We start from the raw sequence: 20,227 nt of genomic DNA, 5'->3' as shown, positions 1-20,227 counted from the left end.
CCCTTGCCAGTGACTTCCCAGGCACTTGTGATACATCTATCCCGAAATTCTCACCAGCTCTTTTACCTCATTTCTATGATTCTCTCCTCTTTCTGTGAGGCCACCACACTTGTCCTGGGAAGTCATGTTCTTACAGGGCTCTCAAAACATGGGCTCCAGAGAGGCATCATCCCTCAGGCATCTCAGAGCCAGGGGGCACAGACTGCCCAAGCACTGCATACCTAATTGCTGCCCACTGATTCAGTGGCACCTAGAGAAGAACCATCTCCTGAAACCTTCTCTCACATGCCACCGAAGAGCATGAAACCAGTTTTAAATCACCAACAGCATGACGTGAATTTGGGTTGGTCTCAAATACGTGAAAGCTTCTTGTTATGAAGCTCTCTCACCTCCTGCTTTGTGTTTATGACAGCAGACTATTTCACCATATGTTGTTATTTTTCCAGGATAAAATGCTCAACAAAGCCAACAAACACCAAGTCATCTAAAACATAAACACTAGGGAAAGTAACTAGATTGCTCCTTGGTTTACAAATAAAATAAAATCACAGCTAGTTTTCTCTCCTTTACCAGAAGTGACTTACCTACAGCAAGACCACCCAGGTGTGTGCTACTTGGGATACAGGCACGTTTTTGGGGAGAACATGCTGCCCCTTTCAGTACTATGCAAGGCCACTGAATGCCAGATACTGCTCACCAAGTCAGCCATGCCCAAAATGAGCTCTCTGTAAAAGTTAAAAAACTTTTTGTCTCTCAAACCCTTTCTTCTTATACACTTACACTCCTGCAGGCATGTGCTCCAGCACATACAATACTACCCACCTGCTCAACTGGCACAGTGTACAACATCCAGAGGTACAAGGGCAATGATAACAAAGAGTACCTCTAAAACAGTTCTTCATCCTTTCTCCATTCCTCCCATTTTGAGCCTTTTTGTTACTATCTCTCTGATAAAACAAAGAATATTAGAAGACTAGCTTCTCTGTGAGTTTAAGACAGACATAAGGTTTTTATACAGTAAAGGCAGGGTTTTAACAACTAGCTCCACCAGAAAAGAAGCTACTTGTGAGACAGATGCTTATTTTGCTCCACCAGAAATTACTGGTGAGACAGATGCTTATTTTGTAATGTGTATTACTAAACAGGTAAAAATCCTTCTGAGTCAGGGAAAATATCAGTTCACAGATGAGGCCAAAGTCCCACTCGAAAGACTCCCACCAGGCTGTTTTCCAAACTGCTGGTGCAGCTTGAAGCACAGATAAAAAAAAAAACCCAAGCAAATTTTATATGAAGAGATATTGCTAACTTTGTGACAGCAGATGGAGAAAAAGTCTAAGTGCTCTTTATACAAGCCTTATAATGATCATTAAGTATTATCTCAAATAACTGCTATGCTATAAGCTCAGCAGTGCAGAGACTGGCTTGTACAGTGCACAGTGAAACCCTTAGCTCCAGTGAGGTCTTCAGAATAGCCCTATAATAATTTTCCACTGAAGAAACTGACACACAGCAAATCTTCCTGAAGGTCACACTGAACAGTAGCAGATGAATCCAGATTTAAAAAACAGAAATAAAAATCTCTGTCCCCAGGCTCCAAATGGATCAAGTCTCCATTCCCATATGGCCTTTTGTAATGACAGAGCTGGCTTTGGAAATCCAGCTCAGCCAGTGACAATAAGCTGTTTTCTTCAACACAGACAACCCATCATCTTTTTGTTTTGTCTCTACATACTGTTCACTTTTTTTTTCTTTTTTAATGACAAGGGAGAGAAGGGGAGAAATTACTATAGGAAGATGGAAACCAGAATTCAGATAACTTTTTTGTTACTGAAGTGACAACTGATTTTGACCACATGACTCTGGACCGAGTACAGGATACTGCTTGTAATTCCAGCTCAAGTCAAGTTCAGGGTACTGTGTATCACCACAGTACCCTGAAACATGCCATCTTTCAAAAGTGAACAGCAAAATAACCTTTCCAGCTCCACAATGAGCCTTTCCCATCCCACTGACTCTGTGAGGAAGGCCCTGATGTCACCACCCTCATTCTTGGCATTACAGCCCCAAAACTGCAGAGAGGCAGGAACCAGCAGAAGCAGAATTCAGCAGGGCATAGAGGTTAGCTGGAAACATGTAATGAATGCTGTATACTTTCTATGAGCTGAATTCTCTGTAAGACAGAACATATACACAGTTGCATGCATATTAGCTGCTATGAGAAGAAATATTCATTCTACTCCTGTGCAACAAATTCATACAAAATACTCCACTCAGATTCCAACATACACAATTTTGACTGAGAAGACTTAGAATTGTGAGTCATTGTCTTCCCAAATAGTTCACATCCTTTTGCTTTTTAATCCCATTGGATAGAATAGAAGTTAAGATTCACTATCTTAACATTTATTAGACAAGAGGTTGTTTTTGCAGGAGAAAATAATGGAAAGAGGGACTTAGAAGCTCAGGGGCCCATGTGTTGCCTGCAAAATTTTCCAAGCAAGTGTTTCTGGGGTAGAATTTCTAATGTAAACACAACAGTAACAGCAAGAAAACTGACAATATGCTAATATATGCAAAAGTTTGGCAAAGTACTGTACTACTTTAAAACCACTCTCTATCCCCGAACAATCAACCTGCAAAACATTTCTCTTCCCTGGTTACACTCACCTCTTCAACTTCACTTACAGTGTTGAACTGAGTCTCTATTTTGCAAAAAGCTGTAGCTTCAGTTTCCTGGTTATCACTTTAAAGATGAAAATCTGAAGACAACTGGATTATTCTGTAGAATAAGGATGAAACCAGAGTTTTAACTAGGCTGCCACACCTGCAGTGCCCAGCTGAGGGGCAAGAGGGAGAGGAACCCCCTTTGCAGGGCACTTCTGAATCACAGCAGTGTTTTGATAACAATGACTCCATTCAAGCCTCTAGGGAAGCTCCCAAACAAGCCCCCATTTGTTACATGGGTGAGCTCAAAAAGCAAATTAAAAAAAAAAAGAAAAAGAAAAAGAAAAAGGCCTGTATCAGATCGCTGCTCAAGAATCTGTCAGCTCCGATCTCTTTAACAAGGCTTCACAGCCAGAGGGCATGCCAGCTGGCATGGTATGCATCTAGCTCTTTGGGGACCACATCAGCTGCTTTAGGTTCTAATGAAAAGAAAAAAATAGGCAACAAAACAAATATACCAACCAAAATTTACAATAAAAGGTGAGAGAGCTGTCAGAAACACCCATACTCAAAACACAAAACCCAGAAGATCTTATACTGAAGAAAGAAGATAAAAAAAAAAAAGAAGTCACACTGAAAATTGCTCCCTTTTAAAGGAAAATACCTGTATCTTCTTTTAAGATCAAACTCCCTGGAATCTAATACCACTACCAAAAAAAAAAAAACCCAACCAGATAAATTAAGGTCCATTCTGAACTCCTGCCAGGACTGCCTGAGTGTGAATTGCAGGAGGCGCAGTCAGAATGCACAGCAAAGACGAAATGTTCCAGCAGTGCAAGGACGCAGGCTCAGCAGGCTCCCATCCTGTCAGAAAAGCACTGCTAGATTAGAGAGCATCAGCTGGAACGTCAGCTATCTCACAAATCACCAGCATTAAGACAAACGCTTTATAAAACTTAGATGTTCTGCTTCCTACTGATATACAGAGTTAATGTGAAACATAAACCGTTTTGTGAATTATCAGCTGCTAAGCCACACGGCCACTGATGTGATATGAAAGCAGGATAGCAATCAGAATGGTGTGTGTTTAATGTCTGATCTCCAGATATTTCCAACGCTTGGAAATTATTGTGGGGCATCTGCATAAACACTCAAGGCCAGTACTTGTCCAAAAACCAGTGACCAGAATATATCTGGGGCTGCTAGTACATTCATCCCAAGGCACCTTTATGAAGACCTTCTGTCATATAAACTCCCCCCTAGCTGAGGCACAGGTCTTGACACCCTAAAAAAACTGTCCCCTGTACATTTTCCTGGGCCTTTTTATTATTCATAATATAACCCCTATTTCTGGAAGGCACAGCAGCAGGATCTTGCCTTTGTCCACAACAGCTCTAATTCAGAGGTCTTTCTTTGGCACTTCCTGTGACAGGATTGTTGCCTTGGGCCCCAGAGGGACTGCAGTAATGGAGTTAGACAGTAATCAGAGAAGGAATCCGATTGATTTTCCAACCCATTCCACTTTAATGGTGTCATCATGACACAAAATTGTCTGCTTAATTGTGAAACACCACAGCCCCTCCCTTTCTGTGGTAGTATCTGTATGTCATGCCTCCAGGTACAGCCCCCCTCTCTCATGAAGGCGGGGAACCTGGCAAGTAACTTCAGCAAAGCAGAGGGAGCCACGTAGCAAAAGAATTAGTGGACCCTCAGGAGAATGAATGCTGGTTGCATTCCATATACTGGATAAAAAATTGCTGTGGAAATTATAGCCATGCTGTAAAAGTAACTGCCAACCAAGCTCATTTTTGGGCTCTAGGCATGTGTTTTGGGTAGCACCCACTGCCAATCGAATCTGGCAGTAAGAGGCTGCCCAAGGAATACAAAACTCAGATCAAAGAGGCAAGAAACACCGATGGTACCCATGCTGCTCTGACAGACAGGTTTGCAGCCTCCAGCCAGCACTGTGCTCTGCTTCAGCAAGTCCCCAAGCAGGGATAGGCCTCTTTCAGTACAGACCTGGGGTAAGTAGGAATGCTGCCAGCTGGCTTGAAACATGTCAATCTGACAGAAGAGAACATGGCCTGTGCAATGAAGTAACATTTTTTTTTAATTTGATTTTTTTTTATTATCATCCCCAGACAGGTATGTAACTTCAGCCTGCAGTCCACACTGACCAGATCTGCCTGAACTCCTCTCAGCCTGGCCTGATGGAAACCCAACTGCAGGCTTGAATTTATCCTTCTGCCAGTGCAGTGAAGTTTGAAGGCACCACAAAGGCACAGTTCTTGGAGAGGCCAGATCCATGGGGAGCTGCACAGGCATCCCATGGTTCCTGCAAGTTGCCTGCTGTGGGGATATATCCCTTCTGCTGATAACCTAGTTTTCTGCAGATCTTTGCTCTCTTACTCCTCTGCAGTACAAAAAAGAAACAACAGGTTTAATCCTTCTCATGCCAGGTGCAAATGGCAGAGGCATGGTGCAGAACTACCTGTTAGCAACAGAAACCAACCTTTTCTCCTGAAAGAAAGGTACTCCTTCTAAGAGCTTCCAGGAAATCGGTTTTTCAGATCCCTGCCTTCTCCCCATCACTGCTTAGGGTCATTACAACTAACCCAAGTCATTTTCCAAAGCAAGGGATTTTCAAACTCTTACACTGAGGCATTCCATCAAGTTGAAAATACACACAAGTCCCTACATGTTTTGCTGTCTCAGCACAGGAAAAATTTGGAAAGGGAAACAGTTGTTGCCTTGTTTACTACCCTTCCTAAAGATCAGATGTGCAGATCAGAAACGTGAGGAATTATTTAAAAAACAAACAAACAAACAGAATTTCAGCCTTCAGTGGTTGATATATATATAGTTAATTAATAAAAATAATATGCAGCTTGGCTGTCACACACCTTTGCTGTTAGAAAAGGGAAAGGCTACAAGTATCGTGACACTGGAATTGTTCACAGGATAAGAGTTTTCCTGAGCTGAGTAGATGTAACTGCTCTGGGGCTGCACAGGTCTCTATAATGCAAATGACTCTTATGAGAGAAGGCACTTCCCTTGGAAATTACCAAAATGGCATCCCCAGTTCTTTATTTCCTGGGCCTCTGAAGCTCTAACACCCAGGTATCAGGCCACTGCAAGAACTGCAGAGTTTCATTCTGGACTTACCCATCCTTGGGCCTTTCCTGACACTGAGGTCTATGCATGCTCTGACCTTTTCCAAAGTCAAGTGACAACAGGAGACACCAGCTCCTTTCTGCAGCCAGCCACTTGGGGCTGTGGGACACAGAACTAGAGTTATCCCAGGTCCAAGCCTGCCACACAAGTGCACTCCAAGTTGCTCTCCAGTTCAGACCCACAGGGGAGTGCAAATGGTGCACACCCCAAATGGTGGGAACACACCATCTTCAGCCTCTTACTTACATCAGCTATCAACCAGTACACTCTATCATGGCAGAATATCTTCAACTGCGAGAACAGGAAATAAATTCACTTCTTTTTGCATTAGATATGGACAAGGATCTAATTTCCATTCCCTCACGCACCCTTCTTATCAGAATTCAGATAAATAATCCTCTGCAGAAAGCAAAACACTTTATTTGCCGTCCTAAATAATTGAATTAAATGGGAAAATACAGTCAAATTGTGGCCAAAACAAAACAGACAACTCCATGCCAGTCAGAGATAAGTGTCTTAACATGGAAATACACATTATGAGAGTTTATCTGCAATTGCCATGAAAGCACCCTAACAATTCTTCCTTTCAGGTGCAGTTTAAGAACTTCACCTCTACTAGCAAGAGACCGATCTTCTATATTCATATGTTTTCTTCTCTCAGGTAACATATAGGAGCTAATCTTCTTTTCCAACCTATTTTATCTAGGAACATATGACAGTAGGGAAGAGGTTACTATTATTAAGCTGAAAGTTTGTCCAAAGTGACATCATAAGAAAGCTCTAAGTATGCTCTACCAAAGCATAAAGCCTCAGGAAAGGCTCTTGAGCTTACCTGTTCTTGTGCACCCACACCAATACTCACACAAGCAGAATCTGCTGGACTTCTAAAAAAACTTGCTCAAACCCCACATACTGACCTGTGGGATGTACCAGGCCTGAGGCCATGACCTGACTGATACCGATACCTGACCTGACTTTGGACCTGCCTGATGATCAGTGATCTGGTGATCACTGGATTCTAGGTTGAAGCTTGTGGCTGTCACTGGCTGCCTCTATTTGTCTTGTTTGGGTATCATTGCTGAGGGTACTCCCAGTGTTGGAGGGGAAGGAGGGTGGATGGAGACCCCATGCATGGTGGGTCAGGATAACTCCAGCCTGCTGGGGTCCTTATGGCCTTGATGAATTCTGCAGCAGCTTCACACACAAGTTACGTTTTCAAGGCACGAAGAATGTGTAAGTGACAGCAGGAGGGAGTCTGCTAGAAAAACAGGGTGATAAAGAGTTGTGGCTATTGTTAGACTTCCCTGTCTTAATGTGGGTGGAATTATTTAATTTTCTCTCAAACCATCTGTGTTTGTAATTGTTACAAAATCAGAGCAACACTTATCTCCACACCACAGTTTACATTATGCCATGTTCACTACATTTTTAAACAAGAATTTCAACACTGTACCTTCTGTTCCCCTTTGTAAAAACATTGGGTTTAGACAATCAATGCAGAGAAATTAACAAAAGACGTAAGTCTCAAATACATTAATTTTAAACTGTACTGTAATCACTAGTTCTACACCTTCCTCCTATTTTATAGACTTAATTGCTAAAGTGAGTGCTACATTCTTACATTTTTAATTAGTCCACTGATTATGAATAGATTTTTTTCCCTCCTATGAAGCCGTATCTTTAAAATACTCTGGCATACAGAATAAGTCCAGGACCTCATTAACAGTAAAAACTCAGAAACAAAAGCTGCCATATTTGCAATCAAACCTACCCTCTGATAAAACTCAAGTTTTGTCAGGAAGGCTCAAGAATTTTGAGCAAAATGTACATCTCCACAGGGACTGCAACTGAATACAAAAGGATCCAGGTACTGAAAACTGCACGGTGTCCAATTATGCCTTTTGTAGACTAAACCAACCTTGGAGACTGTTTTCCAAAATTTACAGGTAGTAAAATTCCCAATAAATGCATTCAACTACTGAAAAACTGGTTGATTTTTCATTATTAACATAGAAACTATTCATGTTTTGAAGTAAGAAACTGTTTTTCCATTTTTCTGAAGTCCACTTTTCCGGTAATGTAAAAACATACAGCCAACCTCTGCGTTGCGATTCATGGGGTTAGTCTTGTGTGCCATTTTGCAAGCTTGTGCAAAGATTTGTAGGGTTAAAAAGCATGAAACTATTTCTGTTTCATACATAGCAGTAAGATGTGAGGTCAGATATTATCAGGAGTAAGACTTAGGAAAACGTAAGTATTCATAACGCTTCATTTTGAAACTTAGTCTCAAGCAACATTAATGCTTTCAGGGTTTCTTTTGTTTATTTTTTTTTGCAAAATAAACCTTCATCTCGGTTCAAATAACCAAACTGACGTCAGAAAATCCCAGTAACATTTTAAAAGTAATTAGTAATCAGACTGGTTTGTCTTAGTTGGAATGGAAAGAGCAGAATTGCCAGAAAGGTTAAACTCTCTGCATGTGGAACCATGCGTCAGCCTGTACGGCGAAGTGCTCAGTAGGAAAGAGAACCCACTTCTTCTGGTCTAGCCTAGAAGAAGTCATTCAGCCTATAAATTCACTGCAAAAAACCTGATGACTTGATCCACCACTTACATACAACATAACCACTTACCAACCTGTAGTTTTACTAACATGGTGGGTCTTCTGCTTTTCGGCAGCATTTCTGTGGTAAGGCTTGTTCCATAAACAAGGACACACAAATGCTTTAGAAATGGTAAAGCAGATATATCCCTCTGCACACCTCTGTGAGCTTGTGCTGCTAGGAAAATAACAGCCGTGGCACCACAATTACCACTGCAGTGAGGCTCTGCAATGACAGTAATATTACTGAGCACCACCAGATCTGCCCAGAGCCCTGTATTTTCTACCACCATTTCATGTAAGTTGAAAAACACAGATGAACTTTGCCTATACACACTGGTTAGCTGATGGCACTTGCTGAAATACAGGCACCAATTTTCCACAGCCTAGCAATTACCTTAAGATAAAACATGGCTGGTCTTTAATAGAGTACAGAAAATAGCGAACTATAACTGAAAAATACTGCACTCAAAATGGGAAGGGGAATTTATTACTAATCATTGCACAAAGAGCTAATGCAAACAATACCCAACAAAACTGCGGCAAATAGATGCCTTTATCCTGCCATGTGTACTATCTCACATTAAGAAACAGGACCCAGAACAGCAGATATAGGAAAGCAAGCATACAGCGGCACAATTAGTCAAGCAAACAACTTGGGAATGATTGCTGGAAGAAACAGGTTTGCAAGAGCAGAGAGAGGGAGGAAGGATTTGGCAACAGAGACTGGGAGACTGTTCCAGGAATAGGAGGCAGCATGAAACAAAATGCAAAGCCGAGAGTAGGAGGAAGAGATAAAAGGAGGAGTGCACAGGGAGTCAGAGGGGAGTACAAGAAAATGACAGCTCACATTGCTTAAGGAGGCAGAAACGTAGTGCCTAAAGACAGAATTTGCCTGAAACATTAGGTCTAGCTTGCCTACTTTTAAAAAACATAGGTTCTTTAATAATCAGAAGAAGCAGGGTCTAAAGGGCTTAACAGCTCATCTTCAGAGAGGAGTTCCAGCAGAAATACACCAGCATGCTTACGGCTTACGTATTTAATGCTGATGGAGGGCTCATACAGTCTGCAGGCCTAAAGTTCACCATGTCTTGTGATATTCTGGATACACCACAGCATCATTTCTTCCATATCCTGACTAATGCCACTGCTGGTTTGGTTGTGAAAATCTAATACACTTGCATTACTAACTGCATTCATCCTTTCCCTTTGTCCAGAGAGAAGTATCTGGGAGCAAAAGAAGGCAAGGACTGCATTAGGCAGGAAAGTTGCCTCAACTACATTCTTACAGTACTTTCTGCCCTTTCAATTGTAAACCATTTCCCATACAGAGACAAAAGCAGGATCAACTAGATTACCTACATTAAAGAACACCCACAATAAAACACTATAAATCCTGGAATTTCATCATTAATGTTGAAATCTCAAGAACAAATGTGCTAATTGATCTCAGTGAGGTAACAGACACCTTATAGTTTGCAGATCACTTAACACTAAAATCTTGTGCACAGATGTGATGGGAGAGAAGCAACCGCATTTAGAGCATTCCAGTAATTCAAACTCGACTTTGCAGAAACACTATAACTAAATAATTAATGGGTTTTAGTAACCCAAGATTAGATTAGCACTATACTTCCAAACAAGATTTTTTTTCTTTTTCTACACAACACCACTGCAAAGGGGAGAGCAAAGGCAGTCTAGATATCCAAACTGAATTTTCTAATTTTCTTAATTCTAGCCGAAACACAAGAATTAAATAATTTTTAGCTAGACAGCAACTTTGAAGAGCTATAGTTATGTTATAAAAAAAATAAACTGTGATAAACATATTTTAAATGTATATACATTCATTTTAAATACACAAATTAATTTTAACTTTAATTATTTGGTCTACTTAACTCTCACATAATTAATCTGGTAGCTGGAATATAAAGATTACAGCTTTCTGGAAGTCATTCCCTGTTTTCTTATACAACAAAGAAATGAAGCCTCTACTTGAACTGTAAAATTCAGTCTTCATTACGAATCTGGGTTAGTGTTTCTGCAATAATTTTAAACCTTGTGACTTTGTCCTCCCTCTCCCATGAAGCACTAAGTGGCTTGCAGAACATCTGTGATTGTGCATTCAAAGGGTCCACTAACATCTCAGTACCCATAGCAAGAATCCTACCCTGGTGCTTATTTCTGCTCATATCCCCCTTGCATTTTCCTAACCATTTTATCTGACACAACCAGGCAGCATTGCAAGGCAGCTGCCTGCTGCTGAATGCAACCCAGCTCTCTGCTGCCTGACTCCCCTCTCAGCTGAGGGGAGAATGGGCAAATGTGCAAATTCACCAGTAACCCCCCAACCCTGGCCAGGACAGCAGACTTACACATCCCTCTTCTTGGCCACGCAGGGCTGCCAGCCAGATGAGGTCATGCCAGCTCCAGGACACTCATCAGCATGGCTTTCAGTTTCAACCCCTGCTCAGTGGGTCAGTCCCTTGGCAGCAGTGCCAAGAGAGAACTCCATCCAAGCAGTGCCAAGGGCTGTGTAGGGTTTTATCAAGCTATATGCTACCCTTTTTCAGCCCCTCCAGTGTTAAGTCAGGGTGTCCGTTTCCTAACTCATTCCTATACATGTAAACTGAGGACCCAGTTTTGTGCTCTCATCCAGATGCTGATTTTCCAGAGCATTCAGAGAGCTACACGTGACTACTCCATGTTCAGGAGACCAACACTGGGAACTGCCAGGGAAATTTCCATGTCCTTTTTGGCTTCCTTCTTTCCTGACACAGTCACAGAAGGAAGAACAGAGTTATCACAGGAGATGAGACCGGGCAACATATCAAAATTTTCAACTTCCCTTTTTTATGCACTGCTCCATGAGCATCAGAAATAGGTTCAAAGACCATCTTTGAAGCAGTGAGAGCTCTTCACGTACCCTCTGTGAGGAAGCTTGACATCCTCCTAAAGGCTAGGGAATTTGAGAGTGAGACTGAGTTCAGTCCTTTATTCCACTGCTAACTTGCGGCAGTTACACATTTCCTGCACCCCATCTGTAAAGCGGGAATCACGTTACACAAAGACGCTGAGCACTGATGCCTCAACAGCACTTTGTGAGTGTATCAGGATGCACTGGTATCCTGACATTACCTGGGTAACACGCAAACTTCAAAACAGAGATAAGGGTGGGATTGTCACCGCTCACTGCCCTATTGCAAACGCTCCAGAGAATGAAATCTGAGACAGGCAGAAGGTGAAAAATCCTCCAGCAGCTGTCAATTAGCAGAATGATTTTAACTCAGCCTGGTTTGCTGACAGCATAGAGGTTGCTCCACGGAAAGGGTAACAATTCACTTACCCTCCACTGCATTTGCCAGGCTCTCATACATTTCTTTTTCTTCACCACTGCTACTCGCATCAAACAGGGGAACTGTGCTCATTCAGCAAGGGCCACCTAAGAGGTTAAACTGCTGGCGATGGCATTTAATTTATTGGGAAGAGAATGAATTTACTTTAGGTCAAATTGCTTATATGAAGAATCACCTCAGAGTCTGCAAACACTTGGAATACAAATAAGAGGAGATATCTCCAGTCCTCTACTTTTTCTAGAGAGGTCCACTTTTCTTCACCATCCTAAACAGACCAATGTCAATCAATCAATTTAATGTGTGCAGGCTGAACCAACACCACAAATCATACCCCTAACTTTCCTACCACCTCAGAAGAGACATCTTATCTTCTATCCCATGCTCCTTATCAAAAACCAAACCAGAACAACTGCACATGTATCAGTGGAAGACATTGGAAGTCCGCATTATGTGCTCTCCCACATTCCCACCCCCCATATCCCCCCGCCCCAGAAAAACATTTGGCCTTTACACAAACATATTCTGCACTTGGATTTTCAATGTAAAAGTACGTACTTACTCTGACGTGAAGCAGACAATATGGTGTGGCTACCAGCACCACAGAAATGCTGAAAAGCTACAACACATGGAAGCAGAGAGAGTGAACTTCTCCATTCGGTCTTTTTCAGTTCCAAGGAGGATCTCTGTATAACCTCAGCTCATATATGGGGGTATGAAAAAGCAAGACTATGCTTCCTTTGTCGTATGATACCTAACTTTACAGCCTTTTGTTCGGAAGAAGGCATCGCACTGGATTGAAAGCAGCTTTTGAAATGGTAAGCAACAAAACCCAATCCCTTTGAGGAATATTTTGCATTAAAGATGGCTTCAAATTTGCAGTGAAAGATTCCAGCACCAGCCATATTCTGAGAACAATGTGTGCTCTCTCTCCGCCAGCCCCAGTGCCTGGCTTGCTGGCTCTATAGTGAGGTTGTTATTGCCCTAAGGGAGTATTAGATAATGAAGAGCTCAGAGTTTTCCTTTCGCTTCATGCCTGGGCTCATCCTAATGTGTGAGAGCAGACTTAGTTTGCAGACTTCCCTTCTCAGCCTCTTTCCCCTCCTATTTTCCAGCAACCCGGCAGCATTTTTTAATAAATGAGCACTACCAATTGCCTTTCTTGAAACAAGCTTATTGAATTCATCACCTTCTGTAGAGTGTTTCAGACACTAAAATGGGGTTCCTGGCTTTCAAACACACCTGAGTGCTTTTACAGCAATCAGAAAACAGGCACCCCACAGACTGACAACTACTCAAGTACCTGCTCCAGTCTAGCTCTGCGCTACAGGTGGCACTTCATCCTGCTAAAAAGAAATTTCAGCAGGGTCCAGGTGTGTGGAATGAGGTATGACAACAGAGACACATCTATACACCCTGCAGCAGTACCACCAGCCTGAACAGCAGTTCATGCAACCAGACCTTAATTGTGGTTTCAAGCAAACGGCTGCATCCACTCACAAAATGCCTCTGACACGCTGTAACATTTTACTGAATACATAAAATGGTTGTCTCATGATGAAGGACAGCAGCAGGGTTAATGACTTCTTGTTATGTTTCATCTAAGGTAACAGACAATACATAATTTCTGGATGGTTTAAAACAATAGATAACATTTTTATTGAAAGATCATTTGTATTTTTTAAAAGATTTTTTTTCAAATCACTGAAGCAGAAAAGCCACGTAAGAAGGTTAGCTGACAATTCCAGCAGTGAGGTAAGACCTGATTCCCGGACTTATCAGCAGGTCACCTTTGACAGGTTACTTCAGCTCTGTTGGTTAAACACTCCTGTCAACATATACCTTTTCATTATCTCTTTGGGACGGTTGAATTGAATGGCCTATAGAAAGGCCAGGTCCTAATCCAAGAGGGACAACATTTCAGTGCAATTTTAGCTAACCCAAAACATGATATCACTTAAACAGAGACCACCACCCTTCATCATCATTAATGAGCTGAAGCTGAGGAGAGAAGAGGGAGGGCAAAGCAGGGAACTGAAAATTGCATCTCCTCTTCCACATAGCAACATTGTAGAGGGAAGGTTTCAGACAGCAGGAGCTATATCTACACAGTTACCTACAAAGCAGCCTGACCATCTGACCACCTTTGTTACAAGAAGAGGAAAACACTAAGAACCTTAATAGAAGAGCCCCTGTGAGAAATTTTCTGGTGTGTGCTTCAAGCCAAGCTCTTGCTTCCTACATCTGCAGTGCTTGGCTACATTGCATTAGCAGCATGAATGTGACCAGTTAATCAACATTTTTCAAGGCCCAAATTCTGAGTAATGTGCCCTGACCAAAAGAATGGCAGCTACATCTCAGCTTGAGGATCAAGAAATTTCTTAATGACCAGAAATTCTCAGTATTCCAAGTGAATCTTATTTCCCAACAAACTAAAACATGGAAACCAAACCCACTGCTAACCAAAGGGCCTTCTTTTACTAGTTTGTGGTGAAAGGAAAAAGAATAGCTACAAAAGTTTCCATTTCTAAGCTGTCAAGTTGCTAAATATTAACTTAGCACAACTAGCTTTGCTCTTGAGATGCAAATGAGAATTTAGATTGCTGTGCAACAAACCACTACAAAATGTGGTTGCATTAGTCCTCAGGGAACATACAAGACATCATCTGATTTTTAAAATGTTCTGTCTGTAATGGCTCTAATCTTTACGATGATTTCATCAGTTACCAATATTGCTGATATCTGTTCATCTTCCAGTTAGGTATCCAAGACATAAAGTGACTAGAAAGGCCAAATGAGCATCTATTTATAGTGCAGCATGAGCAGTAGCCTAGGCAGAGGCATGCAGCTATAACCAGCCTCCCTGTACTATTCAAGTGCAATTCACAAGCCACCAGCTCCTCACAGGGCAGATTTCCTCCTCCTCCAGCACATTTCAGAACCTGAGTTTAACCCAGCAGCAAGGTTAGATGCAGAGACATCCTATCAGGGAGGGAAAGGGAGAGCAGGAGAAGGAGGAGGAGAATGAACTAACAAAGAGCTTAATGAGCAAGGAACATAGCAGGCATATCGGTGTGAGATACAAGCCCTGCCAACTCCACTTACTGCACTGTCTAATACAGTCACTGAAGAGAAGCTCCTCCATCCTCCTCTCTAAGTATTGTCCTTGCAGATTATGACTGGTTAACATGCAGTAAAATAACCACTGTGTGAAATAAAACATTTTCTTGTAACAATCTAGGCAACAATTAGATAAGGAAAAGCCAAGATAAGCACAAAGATTCAAATTCCTACCTTTAAAAGCGAAATCCTCAAGTGAAGTTACTCTCTCAAAAAGGTCTGACAATCAGCAACCCAAGGAAAGACATGGAACTAACGGCAAGAAAGCCTGAGAGCTGCTCTTCACCAGAATCATATAGAAAGTGAGCTGGCCTTTCGGGAGAAGGGCAGCTGGGCTGCATACTTGGTAGATGGCTTAGCCATTATTAGAAGCAGTAGCTGCCTTGCCTTCACTCAGTGTTGTCAAAATCTCTCAGATCATTTTGTGAACCTAAGGATGCTGGAATTTGAAGCGCAGACAAATGGAAAAATGTAAATAGTTTCATTCTGAAAAAGAGCACATCACTGCTGAGCATAAGCACCATTAACCACTAGCTGGTATATCTTACTGCAGCTACAGGTGGGTGCTGGGAAAAGCACAGTCCCACATAAACAGTCCAAAAGCAAAGCCCTCTTCTGCCCAGAAACTATCTTGCCTTGCAGCTCCTCTCTGAAAAGCTTCCACGTCACTCCCTGAAATCTCAGGAACAACAGAGAAAACTAAGGAAGATGGTGTGCAGAGGAAGGCAGAGAACCATGGTCCAGTACTCAGATTATCATGGCACACAGCAGATTTGAGATGCTCCTTCAGGGTGGGGATACAGCTCCATTCCTTCCTCCGCTTACACACACTGTGCATCTAATCACGGCCAGGCGTTGAGCTCCATTTGCACGGCAGACAATGGGATCTGGCAGCAGTTCAAAGGCATTTCTAGCGAAGTGACTGAACAGGCTCACTGCCGGCGCAGGCAGAGCAGGATGCAGAGTGCCCCTCTTGCCTCCCCTTCGCTCCTCGGGCTGCACGGCCAGGTGCTGCACCACGGGCAGCCAGTTCTCCTTTTGTTCCAGTGGCAAGAGGCTCAAGGAGGGAACCAAAAAGGTATCACCACAGAGAACAGCAGCACCTAAACCCACATCAATAAGGTAGAGGGAGGCGGGGAGTGAGGGAGAAGAGGAGGGAGAAGGAGAGATAGAAAAGAGAGGCAGAGGGAGGGCAAGCAGGCGAGCAAGGGGGGAGAGGGGAGGAAGGGAGCCCACAGACAGCAGTGCCTGGCACCCTGACAGCTTGCTGCCGGAGCTCGTCTTCTGAAGCTGTCACAGCTTTATGGATGCCTCCAGACTGACAAGCTGACAAGATGAGGGAAACTACACTCAGCAAATGCATTCAGCAGCAGTAAATTGCTTCTCTTGCCCTAATGTGGCTCGCAGTTTCACTCAGTGAACCGATCTCATTATCTGGGGAGGGGGAGCAAACCAACCCAACAGCACATTGGCTAAGTACACTCAGACACTATTATTGGAATCTGGAGACTGGAATAAATCTGCAGAGGGACACCGGAAAATCACCCTTTTGTGCAGCACTAATAAAAAATTAATATGTCAAAAGAAAAAATATATAATTCGGAGATTATGCTCTATCTCTAAGTGTGTTTGGTTGCCGTGGTGGTGGGAGAGCTAAACTTTCTTTATACCCCTAAAAGAATGGCATGAGAGTGGTTCTGTACTTAAAACAGCATCCTGGAGGAGCAGAGAGGGAGGCAGGAAGGGACCACGGCAAACTACTCTGCTACACAGAGCTCTAGGTATGCTTGAAGTTGTATCCTTTCCCAGTCAGGGTTCAGGAGAAGAGAGATTTCAGACAGGGTGACACACTAACACACATCTCTAGAGGAGTTATTTTAACAGAAGCTGACAGTGCACAGCAAACACTTCTGTAATAAGACAGTGAAAACTTAATGTGATGGAACATTACAGGGTATTAGAGGGTGCTGTGAAAGAGGCCTGAATTTCAGTGATTCAGGTGCTGTTTGTTAGAAAGCAAACAAAGCACCTCCCTAAAATTTTATCCTGACAAGAACAAGCTAAAGAAAAAAATCAGAAGCAAGGGTCAATTATCAGGCCCTTGGAGTTACCTACTACGACCTGGCCTGCTTTTGCAGAATGTCTAGTTTCTCACAGTTAAAACTGACCAGGTAGCTGCAGCAAGGTCTACCTGAAAGATATTTTCCACTGCCTCATTACTTCAACCAGACAGGAACAAGCCCCTGAAGGTAAGGAAGAAAATGTTTTAAACTTTTTATTATGAGTAGATTACTTTCCTTTAGAACCAGCAATAAAACTAATTCAGAATGTGCATAGTATTATGCATTCTTTCTGACCTATTACAGCACAATGATTTGCTCAATGTTGTTTTATCCTGAAAGATAGGTTACAAAAACATTGGAAGTTATTTTTTCATTTATTTAGATGAAAATTTTAAAAAGCACTGAAGTCTTTCAGAAAGAAACGCACTGAGACATTAAGATATTTATTGCTAAGCAGTGAATAAAAGATGAGGTGCTGAGGGATAAGGATTACACATATGAAACTAGTGCTGTTGTCCTAATCAATTAACAAAAGTTAAATGGATGTTGAGTACTTTCGAAATACATGGTTTCTACATTTAACAGAGGAGACAACTCTCTATCCTGCCTTACTTAAAAAAAAAATCAAAACCTTCAGACATACACATTCTGCTACAATGCAGCACTGCAAGCTTGCAGGCCTCTGTGAACTGCAGATGGATGATGCTGACAAAAAATTTCATTCATACATAACCTAAAACCATTTAAATTTTAAGCTTCCAGCTCCCATCTATGTCAGTGAACAAACCCTTTCCATTCAAGCTGCAGTATGCAAAAAGCAGATGATGGAAGTCTCTCCATACTCCACTAATCACAAAGACATCAGAAAAACCTGACTCCACACACACAACAAAGAAATGATTTTTAGAACAGCCATGATTTTCATGAAAAGTGTTCATCACACACTTAATACTATTTTTCTCTGGTATCCAGTGTTTTATAGAGATTTGGGTTTATTTGATGCTTGCTGGTAGTCTTTTCAAATTTATTCACTTAGAAAATGTAGAGAGAAGAATTACTGTTGCTCCACATATATGAAGACAATTAACTTTTGCTCACTACCTAAAGTCAAAACTTCAGTCTCTCTCTCAAAGGCTAGATCTCCTCTCCTCCATCCTCCTTATCTGAACCTCCTTGTACTTTCCCACTCCTCACCAACTCCCAGAGCCATCACTAAGATATAAGTACATTAACTGTGTCCTCAAGCTGGCACGTAGTTATAGTGAGATTTTAGGGCTATTTTCCTAAACAGTCAGTCCTAACTATGCTGCTATGACGCAAGCTGTAGTTCTGTTCAATATCACTTCGTGGTGACTGTCTCCAAAGAGCCCTGGTAATAAAAAAGGGAAATGCTGAATGTTGCTACTTGTTAAGAGACGGCCTCTACTGCTGCACATTGCAAGTACAGCCTCCTCTTCCCAGGCAGCTTCCCCTGTCATGAAGATTGGGATAACCATGTGGGTCTCTCTCTAACATGCCCTGCACTGGCTATGATAAACAATAAGGCCTGACACCATTATGTACTCTTTTTATTCACAGTCAATGTATTTTAATCATTATGGTAAGAGCAGAGGCACAACTGCAAAATTATACAGGACCAGAGCAGAGGTTTTCCACCAAAATCAGCAGATTGTTTCTGGGGGCTCCAAGGAAAGGTTACCAAGAGAATCAGGCCAATCAGTAGCTTTAATTCAGTGTAGAGGTGTCACTATCTTTATTAGGTATTTTTCGCTTATCTGTGAATTTAAAAAGATTTTAACTTTTCCTCAGTTAATGCCCAGGAAAATGAAAGCAAACCCAAAATGTCTAGTCATGATACAAGTCTCTCTTCTGTCACTAGCTGAAATCACATGCTTGCTGCAGCATTTCCGGACCAGCCTGTATCTTTCCTCTACTATCAACACTCATAAGTTGGAAAACCTATCTAAAAAGCAGAACACATTATCTGGAGAAAGACAGGGGCCTTCTACAGTCTCTGTACCTGAAAAAAGAATGGTGGTTGTTTCAAAAGCATAACTTCATTTGCAGCATTTTCTCCTTACAGCATTCATACTGTGTAACAGCATGTTTTCCAGGGTGTTGGTTAGACCCAAACCTCTTGCTGTGCTTTGAATTAGCAGCTTGTAAAAGTATATGGCATCAGGATAAATGTGTTTGAAAATAAGCAGCCTTAAGTTTGTAAATAACTCAATCTTGAAAAGTTAAATAAAAAAGGAACAAAATTCCATTGTTTAAGCAAATCTGCTAACAGACCTACATTGAAATCCTGGCTTCAGACCCAAAAAAACACTTGATAATCCTCTCTGATGTCTCACATTTATTGAGCTAAACTGCAAGATGCTTACTTCTACCTTTAGGATGACTTTAAATGGCTAGGCAAAACACATTTTTCATGCCCTGTCACGTCAGGCAAGCATATGCTTTTCTGTTACACAGTTTTCAAAATACCTCAGGTTTAGGATGCTATTTACACTGATTGCACTTGAGAAACAGATATGGTCTAAATGGTTCTGGAACAACCAAGACACAGCAAGATCATGTTTGTTTAGTTTACAGTCTTTGAAAAATTTTCTTGATTAAGCATTATTGGTAAGCTACCAGAGCATGACAGCAGTGACAGTGCTATCCCTGAAGAATTCCTAACCTGCAGACAGAAACACGTAACTAATCTCGTGTGGTTTGCAGGAATGTGCCAAACAAGAATTCTCACCCAGTTCTTCAGTCTCACACCCCCTCCAGTCTTCCCTGTGCACAGATCCTGTCTCCCCGGGGCTCTGTCCACTTTTTTACTGAATCACTTGGCTTTACCAAGTTTTGCAGGTAGAGACAACACACAGGAGATGCTGCAGCCAGTCCCATAAAATCTCAAAACTCTTGCCAGTGAAGGCCAAACATGTTTGTGTGTAAATTTAACTGGAAAAATACTAGCAAAGATAGGTCACTACTGAGGTACTTTAATACTGAACTAAGTACCTGAAAAAACCTGATTTCTTTTCAGATCCTTCCACCCTTCTTCATCAAATATTAATAAAGTATCCAGAATTATCTTAGGGCTTCTCAGAAAGCTACTTGGACACAAAGCAAATTTTCTAGGGATCACCAAGTGAGGAGGGAAAACTTCTCATTCTCTTTAGAAGCCACAGAAGTGATAGAAGATTTAAGGATACATTTAACTTAGTATCTGTTTGTTAACACAGGAATAGCTTCCTGTC

This window comes from Gallinula chloropus, assembly GCF_964237585.1.
Source record: "Gallinula chloropus genome assembly, chromosome: 5".
In the NCBI taxonomy this organism is placed as follows: Eukaryota; Metazoa; Chordata; class Aves; order Gruiformes; family Rallidae; genus Gallinula; species Gallinula chloropus.
This window is presented reverse-complemented; position numbering follows the sequence as displayed.